We start from the raw sequence: 16,176 nt of genomic DNA, 5'->3' as shown, positions 1-16,176 counted from the left end.
ATTGGAATGGAAGCAATGCTTGAGTCTGGCACCTTTGACCGCTCTGCCATCTTGACTGAAGACTGGAGTGGTATAATAAAGTTGCAGAGGTGAATTGTGACCTACCCTCTGAAGTTGTCCTTTGCTATTTCATTGACCTTGTAGAACCACTTATCCCAAGTAAGACTGCTGGCTGTGATAATGAATACAATCGATAAGTTGTAAGTTTGGTCAAATGTCTGAAATGAAGTTGCCCAATCAAAAGCAATTGTTTTCATTCAAGTTCTACCCATTCCCAAAACACTTTGGATCTGTAGAAGATTGGTGTTCAACTTCATAAGCTCTTTTATTGTTATTGAGTTACAGTAATTTGTTGTATCTGAAGGACCAGGGCAACAAACCCTGTATGGCAAAACAGTGTCACCTCACGTTGTCAAACTTGTCAATATTGTCAATTCCCCAACTAGCTCAGTCAGTAGAGCATGCCACTCTTAATCTCAGGGTCGTGGGTTCGAGCTCCACGTTGGGCGCTTAGGCCTTTGACAGAGTATGTTTTCATGCAGTGTCACCAGTTTACCCTGAATCAAAATTCGTTTGCTTGAAAAACAGAAATTAATGCCATAGAGTGGGGGAAGTTTTAAGCTCAGACAACACTAAGAATAAACTCAAATAAAGTCCCAAATTCTTATGCCAGCACCTGCAATTCTACTCACAAAAGAACTAGTAGAAAGATTACACATGAATAAACAGATGTTGCCTTCAGAATCTTAAACATGCGATTTGAACCCATGACCCTGAGATTAAAAGTCTCATGCTCTACCGGCTGAGCTAGTCAGGCTACAAAATGATTACAGACAGAAACAGAGTAAAACAGTCAGATAGATAGATAGATGATAGATAGATAGATAGATAGATAGATAGATAGATAGATAGATAAATAGATAAATAGATAGATAGATAGATAGATAGATAGATAGATAGATAGATAGATAGATAGATAGATAGATAGATTCTTTCATTCATTCATTCATTGGTTGATGACACTGTAAAAAAGTTTGTCACATAAGCGCACAAATCTTCAAATGAGTGGCACAGTAGTTATTTTTAAGTTTTTTTATGTTAGATAACAACATTGTTAACAGAAAAGCACTTTTCTAAAAAATTTAGAAAAAGACCAACATATGTCTTTCTGCAGATCTGTACACCAAATATACACCCACCCATCTTTGAATAAATTGCTCCTGATAGCGTCCAGAGATCTTTATTCTTGAGATAAAATTAATCATAAATCTTTGTTACTAGTTAATGAATGTGTCAAGAGTGGGATTTGAACCCACGCCTCCTACTGGAGACCAGAATCCCCACATTGGAATGGAAGCAATGCATGAGTCTGGCGTCTTTGACCGCTCGGCCATCTTGACTGAAGATTGGAGTGGTATAATAAAGTTGCAGAGGTTGAATTGTGACCTACCCTCTGAAGTTGTCCTTTGCTATTTCATTGACCTTTTAGAACCACTTATCCCAAGTAAGACTGCTGGCTGTGATAATGAATACAATCGATAAGTTGTAAGTTTGGTCAAATGTCTGAAATGAAGTTGCCCAATCAAAAGCAATTGTTTTCATTCAAGTTCTACCCATTCCCAAAACACTTTGGATCTTTAGGAGATTGGTGTTCAACTTCAAAAGCTCTTTTATTGTTACTGAGTTACAGTAATTTGTTGTATCTGAAGGACCAGGGAAACAAATCCTGTATGGCAAACAGTGTCACCTCACGTTGTCAAACTTGTCAAGATTGTCAAATGCCCGACTAGCTCAGTCGGTAGAGCATGAGACTCTTAATCTCAGGGTCGTGGGTTCAAGCCCCAAGTTGGGCGCCTAGGCCTTTGACAGAGTATGTTTTCATGCAGTGTCACCAGTTTACCCTGAATCAAAATGCGTTTGCTTGAAAAACAGAAATTGTTGCCATCGATTGGGGGAAGTTTTAAGCTCAGACAATACTAAGAAAAAACGTAAATAAAGTCCCAAATTCTTATGCCAGCACCTGCAATTCTTCTCACAAAAGAACTAGTAGAAAGATTACACATGAATAAACAGATGTTGCCTTTAGAATCTAGGCCTAACATGGGACCTTAACCCATGACCCTGAGATTAAAAGTCTCATGCTCTACCGGCTGAGCTAGTCAGGCTACAAAATGATTACAGACAGAAACAGAGTAAAACAGTCAGATAGATAGATAGATAGATAGATAGATAGATAGATAGATAGATAGATAGATAGATAGATAGATAGATAGATAGATAGATAGATAGATAGATAGATTCTTTCATTCATTCATTCATTGGTTGATGACACTGTAAAAAAGTTTGTCACATAAGCGCACAAATCTTCAAATGAGTGGCACAGTAGTTATTTTTAAGTTTTTTTATTTTAGATAACAACATTGTTAACAGAAAAGCACTTTTCTAAAAAATTTAGAAAAAGACCAACATATGTCTTTCTGCAGATCTGTACACCAAAAATACACCCACCCATCTTTGAATAAATTGCTCTTGATAGCATCCAGAGATCTTTATTCTTGAGATAAAATTAATCATACACCTTTGTTACTAGTTAATTAATGTGTCAAGAGTGGGATTTGAACCCACGCCTCCTACTGGAGACCAGAATCCTCACATTGGAATGGAAGCAAAGCTTGAGTCTGGCGCCAATGGCTGCTCGGCCATCTTGACTGAAGTTTGGAGTGGTATAATAAAGTTGCAGAGGTTGAATTGTGACCTACCCTCTGAAGTTGTCCTTTCCTATTTCATTGACCTTGTAGAACCACTTATCCCAAGTAAGACTGCTGGCTGTGATAATGAATACAATCGATAAGTTGTAAGTTTGGTCAAATGTCTGAAATGAAGTTGCCCAATCACAAGCAATTGTTTTCATTCAAGTTCTACCCATTCCCAAAACACTTTGGATCTTTAGAAGATTGGTGTTCAACTTCAAAAGCTCTTTTATTGTTACTGAGTTACAGTAATTTGTTGTATCTGAAGGACCAGGGCAATAAACCCAGTATGGCAAAACAGTGTCACCTCACATTGTCAAACTTGTCATCACTGTCAAATGCCTGACTAGCTCAGTCAGTAGAGCACGGGACTCTTAAGATCAGGGTCGTGGGTTCGAGCCCCACGTTGGGGTCTTAGGCCTTTGACAGAGTATATTTTCATGCAGTGTCACCAGTTTACCCTGAATCAAGATGTGTTTGCTTGAAAAACAGAAATTGTTGCCATTGATTGGGGGAAGTTTTAAGCTCAGAAAACACTAAGAAAAAACTCAAATAAAGTCCCAAATTCTTATGCCAGCACCTGCAATTCTTCTCACAAAATAACTAGTAGAAAGATTACCCATGAATACACAGATGTTGCCTTTAGAATCTATGCCTAACGTGGGACTTGAACCCATGACCCTGAGATTAAAAGTCTCATGCTCTACCGGCTGAGCTAGTCAGGCTACAAAATGTTTACTGATAGAAACAGAGTAAAATAGTCAGATAGATAGATAGATAGATAGATAGATAGATAGATAGATAGATAGATAGATAGATAGATAGATAGATAGATAGATAGATAGATAGATAGATAGATAGATAGATAGATAGATAGATAGATAGATAGATTCTTTCATTCATTCATTCATTGGTTGATGACAATGTAAAAAAGTTTGTCACATAAGCGCACAAATCTTCAAATGAGTGGCACAGTAGTTATTTTTAAGTTTTTTTATTTTAGATAACAACATTGTTAACAGAAAAGCACTTTTCTAAAAAATTTAGAAAAAGACCAACATATGTCTTTCTGCAGATCTGTACACCAAAGATACACCCAACCATCTTTGAATAAATTGCTCTTGATAGCGTCCAGAGATCTTTATTCTTGAGATAAAATTAATCATAAACCTGTGTTTCTAGTTAATGAATACGTCAAGAGTGCCATTTGAACCCACGCCTCCTACTGGAGACCAGAATCCCCATATTGGAATGGAAGCAATGCTTGAATCTGGCACCTTTGACCGCTCTGCCATCTTGACTGAAGACTGGAGTGGTATAATAAAGTTGCAGAGGTGAATTGTGACCTACCCTCTGAAGTTGTCCTTTGCTATTTCATTGACCTTGTAGAACCACTTATCCCAAGTAAGACTGCTGGCTGTGATAATGAATACAATCGATAAGTTGTAAGTTTGGTCAAATGTCTGAAATGAAGTTGCCCAATCAAAAGCAATTGTTTTCATTCAAGTTCTACCCATTCCCAAAACACTTTGGATCTGTAGAAGATTGGTGTTCAACTTCATAAGCTCTTTTATTGTTACTGAGTTACAGTAATTTGTTGTATCTGAAGGACCAGGGCAACAAACCCTGTATGGCAAAACAGTGTCACCTCACGTTGTCAAACTTGTCAATTTTGTCAATTCCCCAACTAGCTCAGTCAGTAGAGCATGACACTCTTAATCTCAGGGTCGTGGGTTCGAGCTCCACGTTGGGCGCTTAGGCCTTTGACAGAGTATGTTTTCATGCAGTGTCACCAGTTTACCCTGAATCAAAATTCGTTTGCTTGAAAAACAGAAATTAATGCCATAGAGTGGGGGAAGTTTTAAGCTCAGACAACACTAAGAATAAACTCAAATAAAGTCCCAAATTCTTATGCCAGCACCTGCAATTCTACTCACAAAAGAACTAGTAGAAAGATTACACATGAATAAACAGATGTTGCCTTCAGAATCTTAAACATGCGACTTGAACCCATGACCCTGAGATTAAAAGTCTCATGCTCTACCGGCTGAGCTAGTCAGGCTACAAAATGATTACAGACAGAAACAGAGTAAAACAGTCAGATAGATAGATAGATGATAGATAGATAGATAGATAGATAGATAGATAGATAGATAGATAGATAGATAGATAGATAGATAGATAGATGATAGATAGATAGATAGATAGATAGATAGATAGATAGATAGATAGATAGATAGATAGATAGATAGATAGATTCTTTCATTCATTCATTCATTGGTTGATGACACTGTAAAAAAGTTTGTCACATAAGCGCACAAATCTTCAAATGAGTGGCACAGTAGTTATTTTTAAGTTTTTTTATTTTAGATAACAACATTGTTAACAGAAAAGCACTTTTCTAAAAAATTTAGAAAAAGACCAACATATGTCTTTCTGCAGATCTGTACACCAAAAATACACCCACCCATCTTTGAATAAATTGCTCTTGATAGCATCCAGAGATCTTTATTCTTGAGATAAAATTAATCATACACCTTTGTTACTAGTTAATTAATGTGTCAAGAGTGTGATTTGAACCCACGCCTCCTACTGGAGACCAGAATCCCCACATTGGAATGGAAGCAAAGCTTGAGTCTGGCGCCAATGGCCGCTCGGCCATCTTGACTGAAGTTTGGAGTGGTATAATAAAGTTGCAGAGGTTGAATTGTGACCTACCCTCTGAAGTTGTCCTTTCCTATTTCATTGACCTTGTAGAACCACTTATCCCAAGTAAGACTGCTGGCTGTGATAATGAATACAATCGATAAGTTGTAAGTTTGGTCAAATGTCTGAAATGAAGTTGCCCAATCAAAAGCAATTGTTTTCATTCAAGTTCTACCCATTCCCAAAACACTTTGGATCTTTAGATGATTGGTGTTCAACTTCAAAAGCTCTTTTATTGTTACTGAGTTACAGTAATTTAATGTATCTGAAGGACCAGGGCAACAAACCCTGTATGGCAAAACAGTGTCACCTCACTTTGTCAAACTTGTCAAGATTGTCAAATGCCCGACTAGCTCAGTCGGTAGAGCATGAGACTCTTAATCTCAGGGTCGTGGGTTCGAGCCCCACGTTGTGTGCTAAGGCCTTTGACAGAGTATGTTTTCATGCAGTGTCACCAGTTTACCCTGAATCAAAATGCGTTTGCTTGAAAAACAGAAATTGTTGCCATCGATTGGGGGAAGTTTTAAGCTCAGAAAACACTAAGAAAAAACGCAAATAAAGTCCCAAATTCTTATGCCAGCACCTGCAATTCTTCTCACAAAAAAACTAGTTGAAAGATTACACATGAATGAACAGATGTTGCCTTTAGAATCTATGCCTAACATGGGACTTGAACCCATGACCCTGAGATTTAAAGTCTCATGCTCTACCGGCTGAGCTAGTCAGGCTACAAAATGATTACAGACAGAAACAGAGTAAAATAGTCAGATAGATAGATAGATAGATAGATAGATAGATAGATAGATAGATAGATAGATAGATAGATAGATAGATAGATAGATAGATAGATAGATAGATGATAGATAGATAGATAGATAGATAGATAGATAGATAGATAGATAGATAGATAGATAGATAGATAGATAGATAGATAGATAGATTCATTCATTCATTCATTGGTTGATGACACTGTAAAAAAGTTTGTCACATAAGCGCACAAATCTTCAAATGAGTGGCACAGTAGTTATTTTTAAGTTTTTTTATTTTAGATAACAACATTGTTAACAGAAAAGCACTTTTCTAAAAAATTTAGAAAAAGACCAACATATGTCTTTTTGCAGATACACCAAAAATACACCCACCCATCTTTGAATAAATTGCTCTTGATAGCATCCAGAGATCTTTATTCTTGAGATAAAATTAATCATACACCTTTGTTACTAGTTAATTAATGTGTCAAGAGTGGGATTTGAACCCACGCCTCCTACTGGAGACCAGAATCCCCACATTGGAATGGAAGCAAAGCTTGAGTCTGGCGCCAATGGCTGCTCGGCCATCTTGACTGAAGTTTGGAGTGGTATAATAAAGTTGCAGAGGTTGAATTGTGACCTACCCTCTGAAGTTGTCCTTTCCTATTTCATTGACCTTGTAGAACCACTTATCCCAAGTAAGACTGCTGGCTGTGATAATGAATACAATCGATAAGTTGTAAGTTTGGTCAAATGTCTGAAATGAAGTTGCCCAATCACAAGCAATTGTTTTCATTCAAGTTCTACCCATTCCCAAAACACTTTGGATCTTTAGAAGATTGGTGTTCAACTTCAAAAGCTCTTTTATTGTTACTGAGTTACAGTAATTTGTTGTATCTGAAGGACCAGGGCAATAAACCCAGTATGGCAAAACAGTGTCACCTCACATTGTCAAACTTGTCAACACTGTCAAATGCCTGACTAGCTCAGTCAGTAGAGCACGGGACTCTTAAGATCAGGGTCGTGGGTTCGAGCCCCACGTTGGGGTCTTAGGCCTTTGACAGAGTATATTTTCATGCAGTGTCACCAGTTTACCCTGAATCAAGATGTGTTTGCTTGAAAAACAGAAATTGTTGCCATTGATTGGGGGAAGTTTTAAGCTCAGAAAACACTAAGAAAAAACTCAAATAAAGTCCCAAATTCTTATGCCAGCACCTGCAATTCTTCTCACAAAAGAACTAGTAGAAAGATTACCCATGAATACACAGATGTTGCCTTTAGAATCTATGCCTAACGTGGGACTTGAACCCATGACCCTGAGATTAAAAGTCTCATGCTCTACCGGCTGAGCTAGTCAGGCTACAAAATGTTTACTGATAGAAACAGAGTAAAATAGTCAGATAGATAGATAGATAGATAGATAGATAGATAGATAGATAGATAGATAGATAGATAGATAGATAGATAGATAGATAGATAGATAGATAGATAGATAGATTCTTTCATTCATTCATTCATTGGTTGATGACAATGTAAAAAAGTTTGTCACATAAGCGCACAAATCTTCAAATGAGTGGCACAGTAGTTATTTTTAAGTTTTTTTATTTTAGATAACAACATTGTTAACAGAAAAGCACTTTTCTAAAAAATTTAGAAAAAGACCAACATATGTCTTTCTGCAGATCTGTACACCAAAGATACACCCAACCATCTTTGAATAAATTGCTCTTGATAGCGTCCAGAGATCTTTATTCTTGAGATAAAATTAATCATAAACCTGTGTTTCTAGTTAATGAATACGTCAAGAGTGCCATTTGAACCCACGCCTCCTACTGGAGACCAGAATCCCCATATTGGAATGGAAGCAATGCTTGAGTCTGGCACCTTTGACCGCTCTGCCATCTTGACTGAAGACTGGAGTGGTATAATAAAGTTGCAGAGGTGAATTGTGACCTACCCTCTGAAGTTGTCCTTTGCTATTTCATTGACCTTGTAGAACCACTTATCCCAAGTAAGACTGCTGGCTGTGATAATGAATACAATCGATAAGTTGTAAGTTTGGTCAAATGTCTGAAATGAAGTTGCCCAATCAAAAGCAATTGTTTTCATTCAAGTTCTACCCATTCCCAAAACACTTTGGATCTGTAGAAGATTGGTGTTCAACTTCATAAGCTCTTTTATTGTTACTGAGTTACAGTAATTTGTTGTATCTGAAGGACCAGGGCAACAAACCCTGTATGGCAAAACAGTGTCACCTCACATTGTCAAACTTGTCAATTTTGTCAATTCCCCAACTAGCTCAGTCAGTAGAGCATGACACTCTTAATCTCAGGGTCGTGGGTTCGAGCTCCACGTTGGGCGCTTAGGCCTTTGACAGAGTATGTTTTCATGCAGTGTCACCAGTTTACCCTGAATAAAATTCGTTTGCTTGAAAAACAGAAATTAATGCCATAGAGTGGGGGAAGTTTTAAGCTCAGACAACACTAAGAATAAACTCAAATAAAGTCCCAAATTCTTATGCCAGCACCTGCAATTCTACTCACAAAAGAACTAGTAGAAAGATTACACATGAATAAACAGATGTTGCCTTCAGAATCTTAAACATGCGACTTGAACCCATGACCCTGAGATTAAAAGTCTCATGCTCTACCGGCTGAGCTAGTCAGGCTACAAAATGATTACAGACAGAAACAGAGTAAAACAGTCAGATAGATAGATAGATGATAGATAGATAGATAGATAGATAGATAGATAGATAGATAGATAGATAGATAGATAGATAGATAGATAGATAGATAGATAGATAGATAGATAGATAGATAGATAGATAGATAGATTCTTTCATTCATTCATTCATTGGTTGATGACACTGTAAAAAAGTTTGTCACATAAGCGCACAAATCTTCAAATGAGTGGCACAGTAGTTATTTTTAAGTTTTTTTATTTTAGATAACAACATTGTTAACAGCAAAGCACTTTTCTAAAAAATTTAGAAAAAGACCAATATATGTCTTTCTGCAGATCTGTACACCAAAAATACACCCACCCATCTTTGAATAAATTGCTCTTGATAGCATCCAGAGATCTTTATTCTTGAGATAAAATTAATCATACACCTTTGTTACTAGTTAATTAATGTGTCAAGAGTGTGATTTGAACCCACGCCTCCTACTGGAGACCAGAATCCCCACATTGGAATGGAAGCAAAGCTTGAGTCTGGCGCCAATGGCCGCTCGGCCATCTTGACTGAAGTTTGGAGTGGTATAATAAAGTTGCAGAGGTTGAATTGTGACCTACCCTCTGAAGTTGTCCTTTCCTATTTCATTGACCTTGTAGAACCACTTATCCCAAGTAAGACTGCTGGCTGTGATAATGAATACAATCGATAAGTTGTAAGTTTGGTCAAATGTCTGAAATGAAGTTGCCCAATCACAAGCAATTGTTTTCATTCAAGTTCTACCCATTCCCAAAACACTTTGGATCTTTAGAAGATTGGTGTTCAACTTCAAAAGCTCTTTTATTGTTACTGAGTTACAGTAATTTGTTCTATCTGGCGGACCAGGGCAACAAACCCAGTATGGCAAAACAGTGTCACCTCACATTGTCAAACTTGTCATCACTGTCAAATGCCTGACTAGCTCAGTCAGTAGAGCACGGGACTCTTAAGATCAGGGTCGTGGGTTCGAGCCCCACGTTGGGGTCTTAGGCCTTTGACAGAGTATATTTTCATGCAGTGTCACCAGTTTACCCTGAATCAAGATGCGTTTGCTTGAAAAACAGAAATTGTTGCCATTGATTGGGGGAAGTTTTAAGCTCAGAAAACACTAAGAAAAAACTCAAATAAAGTCCCAAATTCTTATGCCAGCACCTGCAATTCTTCTCACAAAAGAACTAGTAGAAAGATTACCCATGAATACACAGATGTTGCCTTTAGAATCTATGCCTAACATGGGACTTGAACCCATGACCCTGAGATTAAAAGTCTCATGCTCTACCGGCTGAGCTAGTCAGGCTACAAAATGTTTACTGATAGAAACAGAGTAAAATAGTCAGATAGATAGATAGATAGATAGATAGATAGATAGATAGATAGATAGATAGATAGATAGATAGATAGATAGATAGATAGATAGATAGATAGATAGATAGATAGATAGATAGATAGATTCTTTCATTCATTCATTCATTGGTTGATGACAATGTAAAAAAGTTTGTCACATAAGCGCACAAATCTTCAAATGAGTGGCACAGTAGTTATTTTTAAGTTTTTTTATTTTAGATAACAACATTGTTAACAGAAAAGCACTTTTCTAAAAAATTTAGAAAAAGACCAACATATGTCTTTCTGCAGATCTGTACACCAAAGATACACCCAACCATCTTTGAATAAATTGCTCTTGATAGCGTCCAGAGATCTTTATTCTTGAGATAAAATTAATCATAAACCTGTGTTTCTAGTTAATGAATACGTCAAGAGTGCCATTTGAACCCACGCCTCCTACTGGAGACCAGAATCCCCATATTGGAATGGAAGCAATGCTTGAGTCTGGCACCTTTGACCGCTCTGCCATCTTGACTGAAGACTGGAGTGGTATAATAAAGTTGCAGAGGTGAATTGTGACCTACCCTCTGAAGTTGTCCTTTGCTATTTCATTGACCTTGTAGAACCACTTATCCCAAGTAAGACTGCTGGCTGTGATAATGAATACAATCGATAAGTTGTAAGTTTGGTCAAATGTCTGAAATGAAGTTGCCCAATCAAAAGCAATTGTTTTCATTCAAGTTCTACCCATTCCCAAAACACTTTGGATCTGTAGAAGATTGGTGTTCAACTTCATAAGCTCTTTTATTGTTACTGAGTTACAGTAATTTGTTGTATCTGAAGGACCAGGGCAACAAACCCTGTATGGCAAAACAGTGTCACCTCACGTTGTCAAACTTGTCAATATTGTCAATTCCCCAACTAGCTCAGTCAGTAGAGCATGACACTCTTAATCTCAGGGTCGTGGGTTCGAGCTCCACGTTGGGCGCTTAGGCCTTTGACAGAGTATGTTTTCATGCAGTGTCACCAGTTTACCCTGAATCAAAATTCGTTTGCTTGAAAAACAGAAATTAATGCCATAGAGTGGGGGAAGTTTTAAGCTCAGACAACACTAAGAATAAACTCAAATAAAGTCCCAAATTCTTATGCCAGCACCTGCAATTCTACTCACAAAAGAACTAGTAGAAAGATTACACATGAATAAACAGATGTTGCCTTCAGAATCTTAAACATGCGACTTGAACCTATGACCCTGAGATTAAAAGTCTCATGCTCTACTGGCTGAGCTAGTCAGGCTACAAAATGATTACAGACAGAAACAGAGTAAAACAGTCAGATAGATAGATAGATGATAGATAGATAGATAGATAGATAGATAGATAGATAGATAGATAGATAGATAGATAGATAGATAGATAGATAGATAGATAGATAGATAGATTCTTTCATTCATTCATTCATTGGTTGATGACACTGTAAAAAAGTTTGTCACATAAGCGCACAAATCTTCAAATGAGTGGCACAGTAGTTATTTTTAAGTTTTTTTATGTTAGATAACAACATTGTTAACAGAAAAGCACTTTTCTAAAAAATTTAGAAAAAGACCAACATATGTCTTTCTGCAGATCTGTACACCAAATATACACCCACCCATCTTTGAATAAATTGCTCCTGATAGCGTCCAGAGATCTTTATTCTTGAGATAAAATTAATCATAAATCTTTGTTACTAGTTAATGAATGTGTCAAGAGTGGGATTTGAACCCACGCCTCCTACTGGAGACCAGAATCCCCACATTGGAATGGAAGCAATGCATGAGTCTGGCGTCTTTGACCGCTCGGCCATCTTGACTGAAGATTGGAGTGGTATAAAAAAAGTTGCAGAGGTTGAATTGTGACCTACCCTCTGAAGTTGTCCTTTGCTATTTCATTGACCTTTTAGAACCACTTATCCCAAGTAAGACTGCTGGCTGTGATAATGAATACAATCGATAAGTTGTAAGTTTGGTCAAATGTCTGAAATGAAGTTGCCCAATCAAAAGCAATTGTTTTCATTCAAGTTCTACCCATTCCCAAAACACTTTGGATCTTTAGGAGATTGGTGTTCAACTTCAAAAGCTCTTTTATTGTTACTGAGTTACAGTAATTTGTTGTATCTGAAGGACCAGCGAAACAAATCCTGTATGGCAAACAGTGTCACCTCACGTTGTCAAACTTGTCAAGATTGTCAAATGCCCGACTAGCTCAGTCGGTAGAGCATGAGACTCTTAATCTCAGGGTCGTGGGTTCAAGCCCCAAGTTGGGCGCCTAGGCCTTTGACAGAGTATGTTTTCATGCAGTGTCACCAGTTTACCCTGAATCAAAATGCGTTTGCTTGAAAAACAGAAATTGTTGCCATCGATTGGGTGAAGTTTTAAGCTCAGACAATACTAAGAAAAAACGTAAATAAAGTCCCAAATTCTTATGCCAGCACCTGCAATTCTTCTCACAAAAGAAGTAGTAGAAAGATTACACATGAATAAACAGATGTTGCCTTTAGAATCTAGGCCTAACATGGGACTTGAACCCATGACCCTGAGATTAAAAGTCTCATGCTCTACCGGCTGAGCTAGTCAGGCTACAAAATGATTACAGACAGAAACAGAGTAAAACAGTCAGATAGATAGATAGATGATAGATAGATAGATAGATAGATAGATAGATAGATAGATAGATAGATAGATAGATAGATAGATAGATAGATAGATAGATAGATAGATAGATAGATAGACAGACAGATAGATAGATAGATAGATAGATAGATAGATAGATAGATTATTTCATTCATTCATTCATTGGTTGATGACACTGTAAAAAAGTTTGTCACATAAGCGCACAAATCTTCAAATGACTGGCACAGTAGTTATTTTTAAGTTTTTTTATGTTAGATAACAACATTGTTAACAGAAAAGCACTTTTCTAAAAAATTTAGAAAAAGACCAACATATGTCTTTCTGCAGATCTGTACACCAAAGATACACCCACCCATCTTTGAATAAATTGCTCCTGATAGCGTCCAGAGATCTTTATTCTTGAGATAAAATTAATCATAAACCTTTGTTACTAGTTAATGAATGTGTCAAGAGTGGGATTTGAACCCATGCCTCCTACTGGAGACCAGAATCCCCATATTGGAATGGAAGCAATGCTTGAGTCTGGCGCCTTTGATCGCTCGGCCATCTTGACTGAAGATTGGAGTGGTATAATAAAGTTGCAGAGGTTGAATTGTGACCTACCCTCTGAAGTTGTCCTTTGCTATTTCATTGACCTTGTCGAACCACTTATCCCAAGTAAGACTGCTGGTTGTGATAATGAATACAATCGATAAGTTGTAAGTTTGGTCAAATGTCTGAAATGAAGTTGCCCAATCAAAAGCAATTGTTTTCATTCAAGTTCTACCCATTCCCAAAACACTTTGGATCTTTAGAAGATTGGTGTTCAACTTCAAAAGCACTTTTATTGTTACTGAGTTACAGTAATTTGTTGTGTTGAGGGTCTGACCTCATGAGGAAATTACTATGCAGTGATTTTCTCCAAAATGACTGTGCTTAAATTGCTCTGAAAAGCAAATAATCACATCAGCGCCAAGAAACTTCATTTCCCATGATGCTTTGCACACGGAAGCATTGGGATGATGTCACCGCCTAATACCAGAAACACGTTCTGCGCATGTGCGGGAGGCCGTGGAGCTTTTCCCGCGAACTAAGACCATAAATCTTCAGCAGAGACAAAGAAACCTCGTTCTTTTGCCCAGGATACCTGGCGGTAAGGACACGCTTGTCGAACGCTCCGACTCCCTTGAGCACGCGGAAGCTCTAAGTGCCCAAGTTGAGCCCACGGAACTGCTGGAAACTACACTCCAACTCCATCGGGACCTGACTGGGAACGAGCGGAGCTCCATCCAGCTCTCAGAGACGCTGTAAGTTGTCAAACTCAGCACAAAAGAAACTTCGTTCTCTTTGTGTCCAGCCCGTGGAGAAACACTACCGGAGAACGCCAAAACAGCAGAGAAAGCCATCAAACCGACGGACGACGCCAAACTGCGGAGAAACACGGAGAACCGTCAAATCAAAAGAGGGAGGGACGCCTCGCTCTTCTGGTGATCAGAAACTCATCTCTTTCTCTCATTCTTTCCTTCTCCCGTTTCCTCTATAGTCCAGAATAAGCAATAAAACCGCGTCTATTGCTTAAAAGTAGCTTCGTGTTTTCCTCTTTCGTTCCCAAACACGTCCGTCGGGTCATTTTGAAAGAATAAACTGCTTATTGATCATTGTTTGGTATCTTTAAATGTTTTCTGCTTGGCCACGTGGTTAAACTAAAAGATATTATTCGTGATTAATCTTTTGTGTTGTTTCATGATCCTTTGAAATGTTTTGAGTGAATTTAAGGTTAAGTTACTTATGATTCTAAGTGCCTTGGAAGTTAAAGTGCAAGTTGCCACCCACACTTTAGCCAGACAAAGGGGTCAGCCATCTTGCATACAGACTCCATTTTAGAAACACACACACACATACATACACACAAAACACCTTGAACATTATTTTGAATATACATCCTTTTATTATATCACATGGTTATTAATCATTTATGCCACTGTTTATTCATTTTACAAATTGTTAATTAAACGTTATAAAATTCAGATTTTCGTCTCCAGTAGCTTTGTTGTGTCGAAGAGAAGTCTCTGCTCCGAGGATTCTACGAACTTCAAGAAAGACTGATAAGTGTTTTGGATTCAATTTTTCCCCGGTTAAAGGGGAATGGTGCCCCGTATATCTAAGAATATCTTAATTAATTAATAAATCAGTAAATATTCCCATATTTACAGAATTTATTGAAGAATCCAAAAGTAAGTTAAAGCTTACGAATTGTTCGCTCCTAATAACTCCAACATTAATTGGTGCAGCCCGTGTGAGGCTTGGATACACAGAGATTTTCTATCCGGCACAAACAAACAAATAAATCCAAAGAGCCTGAATTAAAAATAATCAGTTGTTCAGCCTTGAACCAGCAACAGAGTGGTGCTGATTTCGCTGAGCAGGAAGCTGCATCGAACTCTCACCAGTAACTCAGTGCTTCTTTAAAGGTGCAACGTGTCAAATAATTCTGGTTGACTTTTAGGTTAAAATTCAGTTTTTCCTTAAAGGTGCAACGTGTAATTAATTCTGGCTAACCTTTTAGGTTAAAATACAGTTTTCCTTAAAGGTGCAACGTGTAATTAATTCTGGCTAACCTTTTAGGTTAAAATTCAGTTCCTCATTAAAGGTGCAGTATCTAAGCGATTCTGACTAACCCTTTTTAGGCTAAAATTAACTGCTAATTTAGCGACTTTAACTCACAGTGGCTATTGTAACTAACTGAAACCTTCACTCAAAGACTGATAACACCCTGTTTGCTAATATTCTGAAGGAATAATAGCACATTTAACACTGCAAGTGTTGTAAGACGTTGCTACGGCAACGCACCAGCTTTTGCTAAAATACTGAAAGGAATAGTATTTTAAGCGTCAGTCACGGCATTCCGTGCAATCTTGAAACGTTAAAACCTGTGCGCACAAAGGTTAATTTAGTGTTTTTCTGCTACAAAGCTAGCAGTTGCTGCCCAAAAGGTGCAGCTTGAGCTATCTGCAGAAGCTCTACTAGGCTATTTTTGGTTCGGTTGTTAAAATGGAGGGCCAGAGTCGTGAACTGACCAACTCCCAGCAACCAGGTGGCGCTGCGGCCCACAAATGTGAACCTGGCCTACTTTCTGGACAAATATTGTCCAAACTGGTCGCGGTTGCTCGAGAACCCGACTACCCTTCTAGGGATTTCACTGAAGAACAGCTTGACGCTGTAATTGATCAAATAGAAAACCCGGATGATACAAAACCAATCCAGGTGTCCTTGGCTAAG

General features: G+C 37.9%; 6 non-coding genes across 6 annotated transcripts; 2 read left to right on the top strand and 4 right to left on the bottom strand.

Moving 5' to 3' along the window:
• The first annotated feature begins 1,780 nt into the window (after positions 1–1,780).
• On the top strand, positions 1,781–1,853 carry trnak-cuu (transfer RNA lysine (anticodon CUU)). The gene has a single exon. It is a non-coding gene; the product is annotated as a tRNA-Lys (tRNA).
• A 1,549-nt stretch (positions 1,854–3,402) lies between these two features.
• On the bottom strand, positions 3,403–3,475 carry trnak-uuu (transfer RNA lysine (anticodon UUU)). Its single transcript has one exon. It is a non-coding gene; the product is annotated as a tRNA-Lys (tRNA).
• A 4,017-nt stretch (positions 3,476–7,492) lies between these two features.
• trnak-uuu (transfer RNA lysine (anticodon UUU)) lies at positions 7,493–7,565 on the bottom strand. The gene has a single exon. It is a non-coding gene; the product is annotated as a tRNA-Lys (tRNA).
• Positions 7,566–10,145: 2,580 nt separating this feature from the next.
• On the bottom strand, positions 10,146–10,218 carry trnak-uuu (transfer RNA lysine (anticodon UUU)). The gene has a single exon. It is a non-coding gene; the product is annotated as a tRNA-Lys (tRNA).
• A 2,261-nt stretch (positions 10,219–12,479) lies between these two features.
• Positions 12,480–12,552, top strand: trnak-cuu (transfer RNA lysine (anticodon CUU)). The gene has a single exon. It is a non-coding gene; the product is annotated as a tRNA-Lys (tRNA).
• Positions 12,553–12,791: 239 nt separating this feature from the next.
• On the bottom strand, positions 12,792–12,864 carry trnak-uuu (transfer RNA lysine (anticodon UUU)). The gene has a single exon. It is a non-coding gene; the product is annotated as a tRNA-Lys (tRNA).
• Positions 12,865–16,176: the final 3,312 nt, after the last annotated feature.

The sequence above is a fragment of the Nothobranchius furzeri genome, chromosome 7 (assembly GCF_043380555.1).
Source record: "Nothobranchius furzeri strain GRZ-AD chromosome 7, NfurGRZ-RIMD1, whole genome shotgun sequence".
Classification (NCBI taxonomy): domain Eukaryota; kingdom Metazoa; phylum Chordata; class Actinopteri; order Cyprinodontiformes; family Nothobranchiidae; genus Nothobranchius; species Nothobranchius furzeri.
Note: the sequence above shows the minus strand (reverse complement) of the source record. Positions and strands in the feature narration are given on the sequence as shown.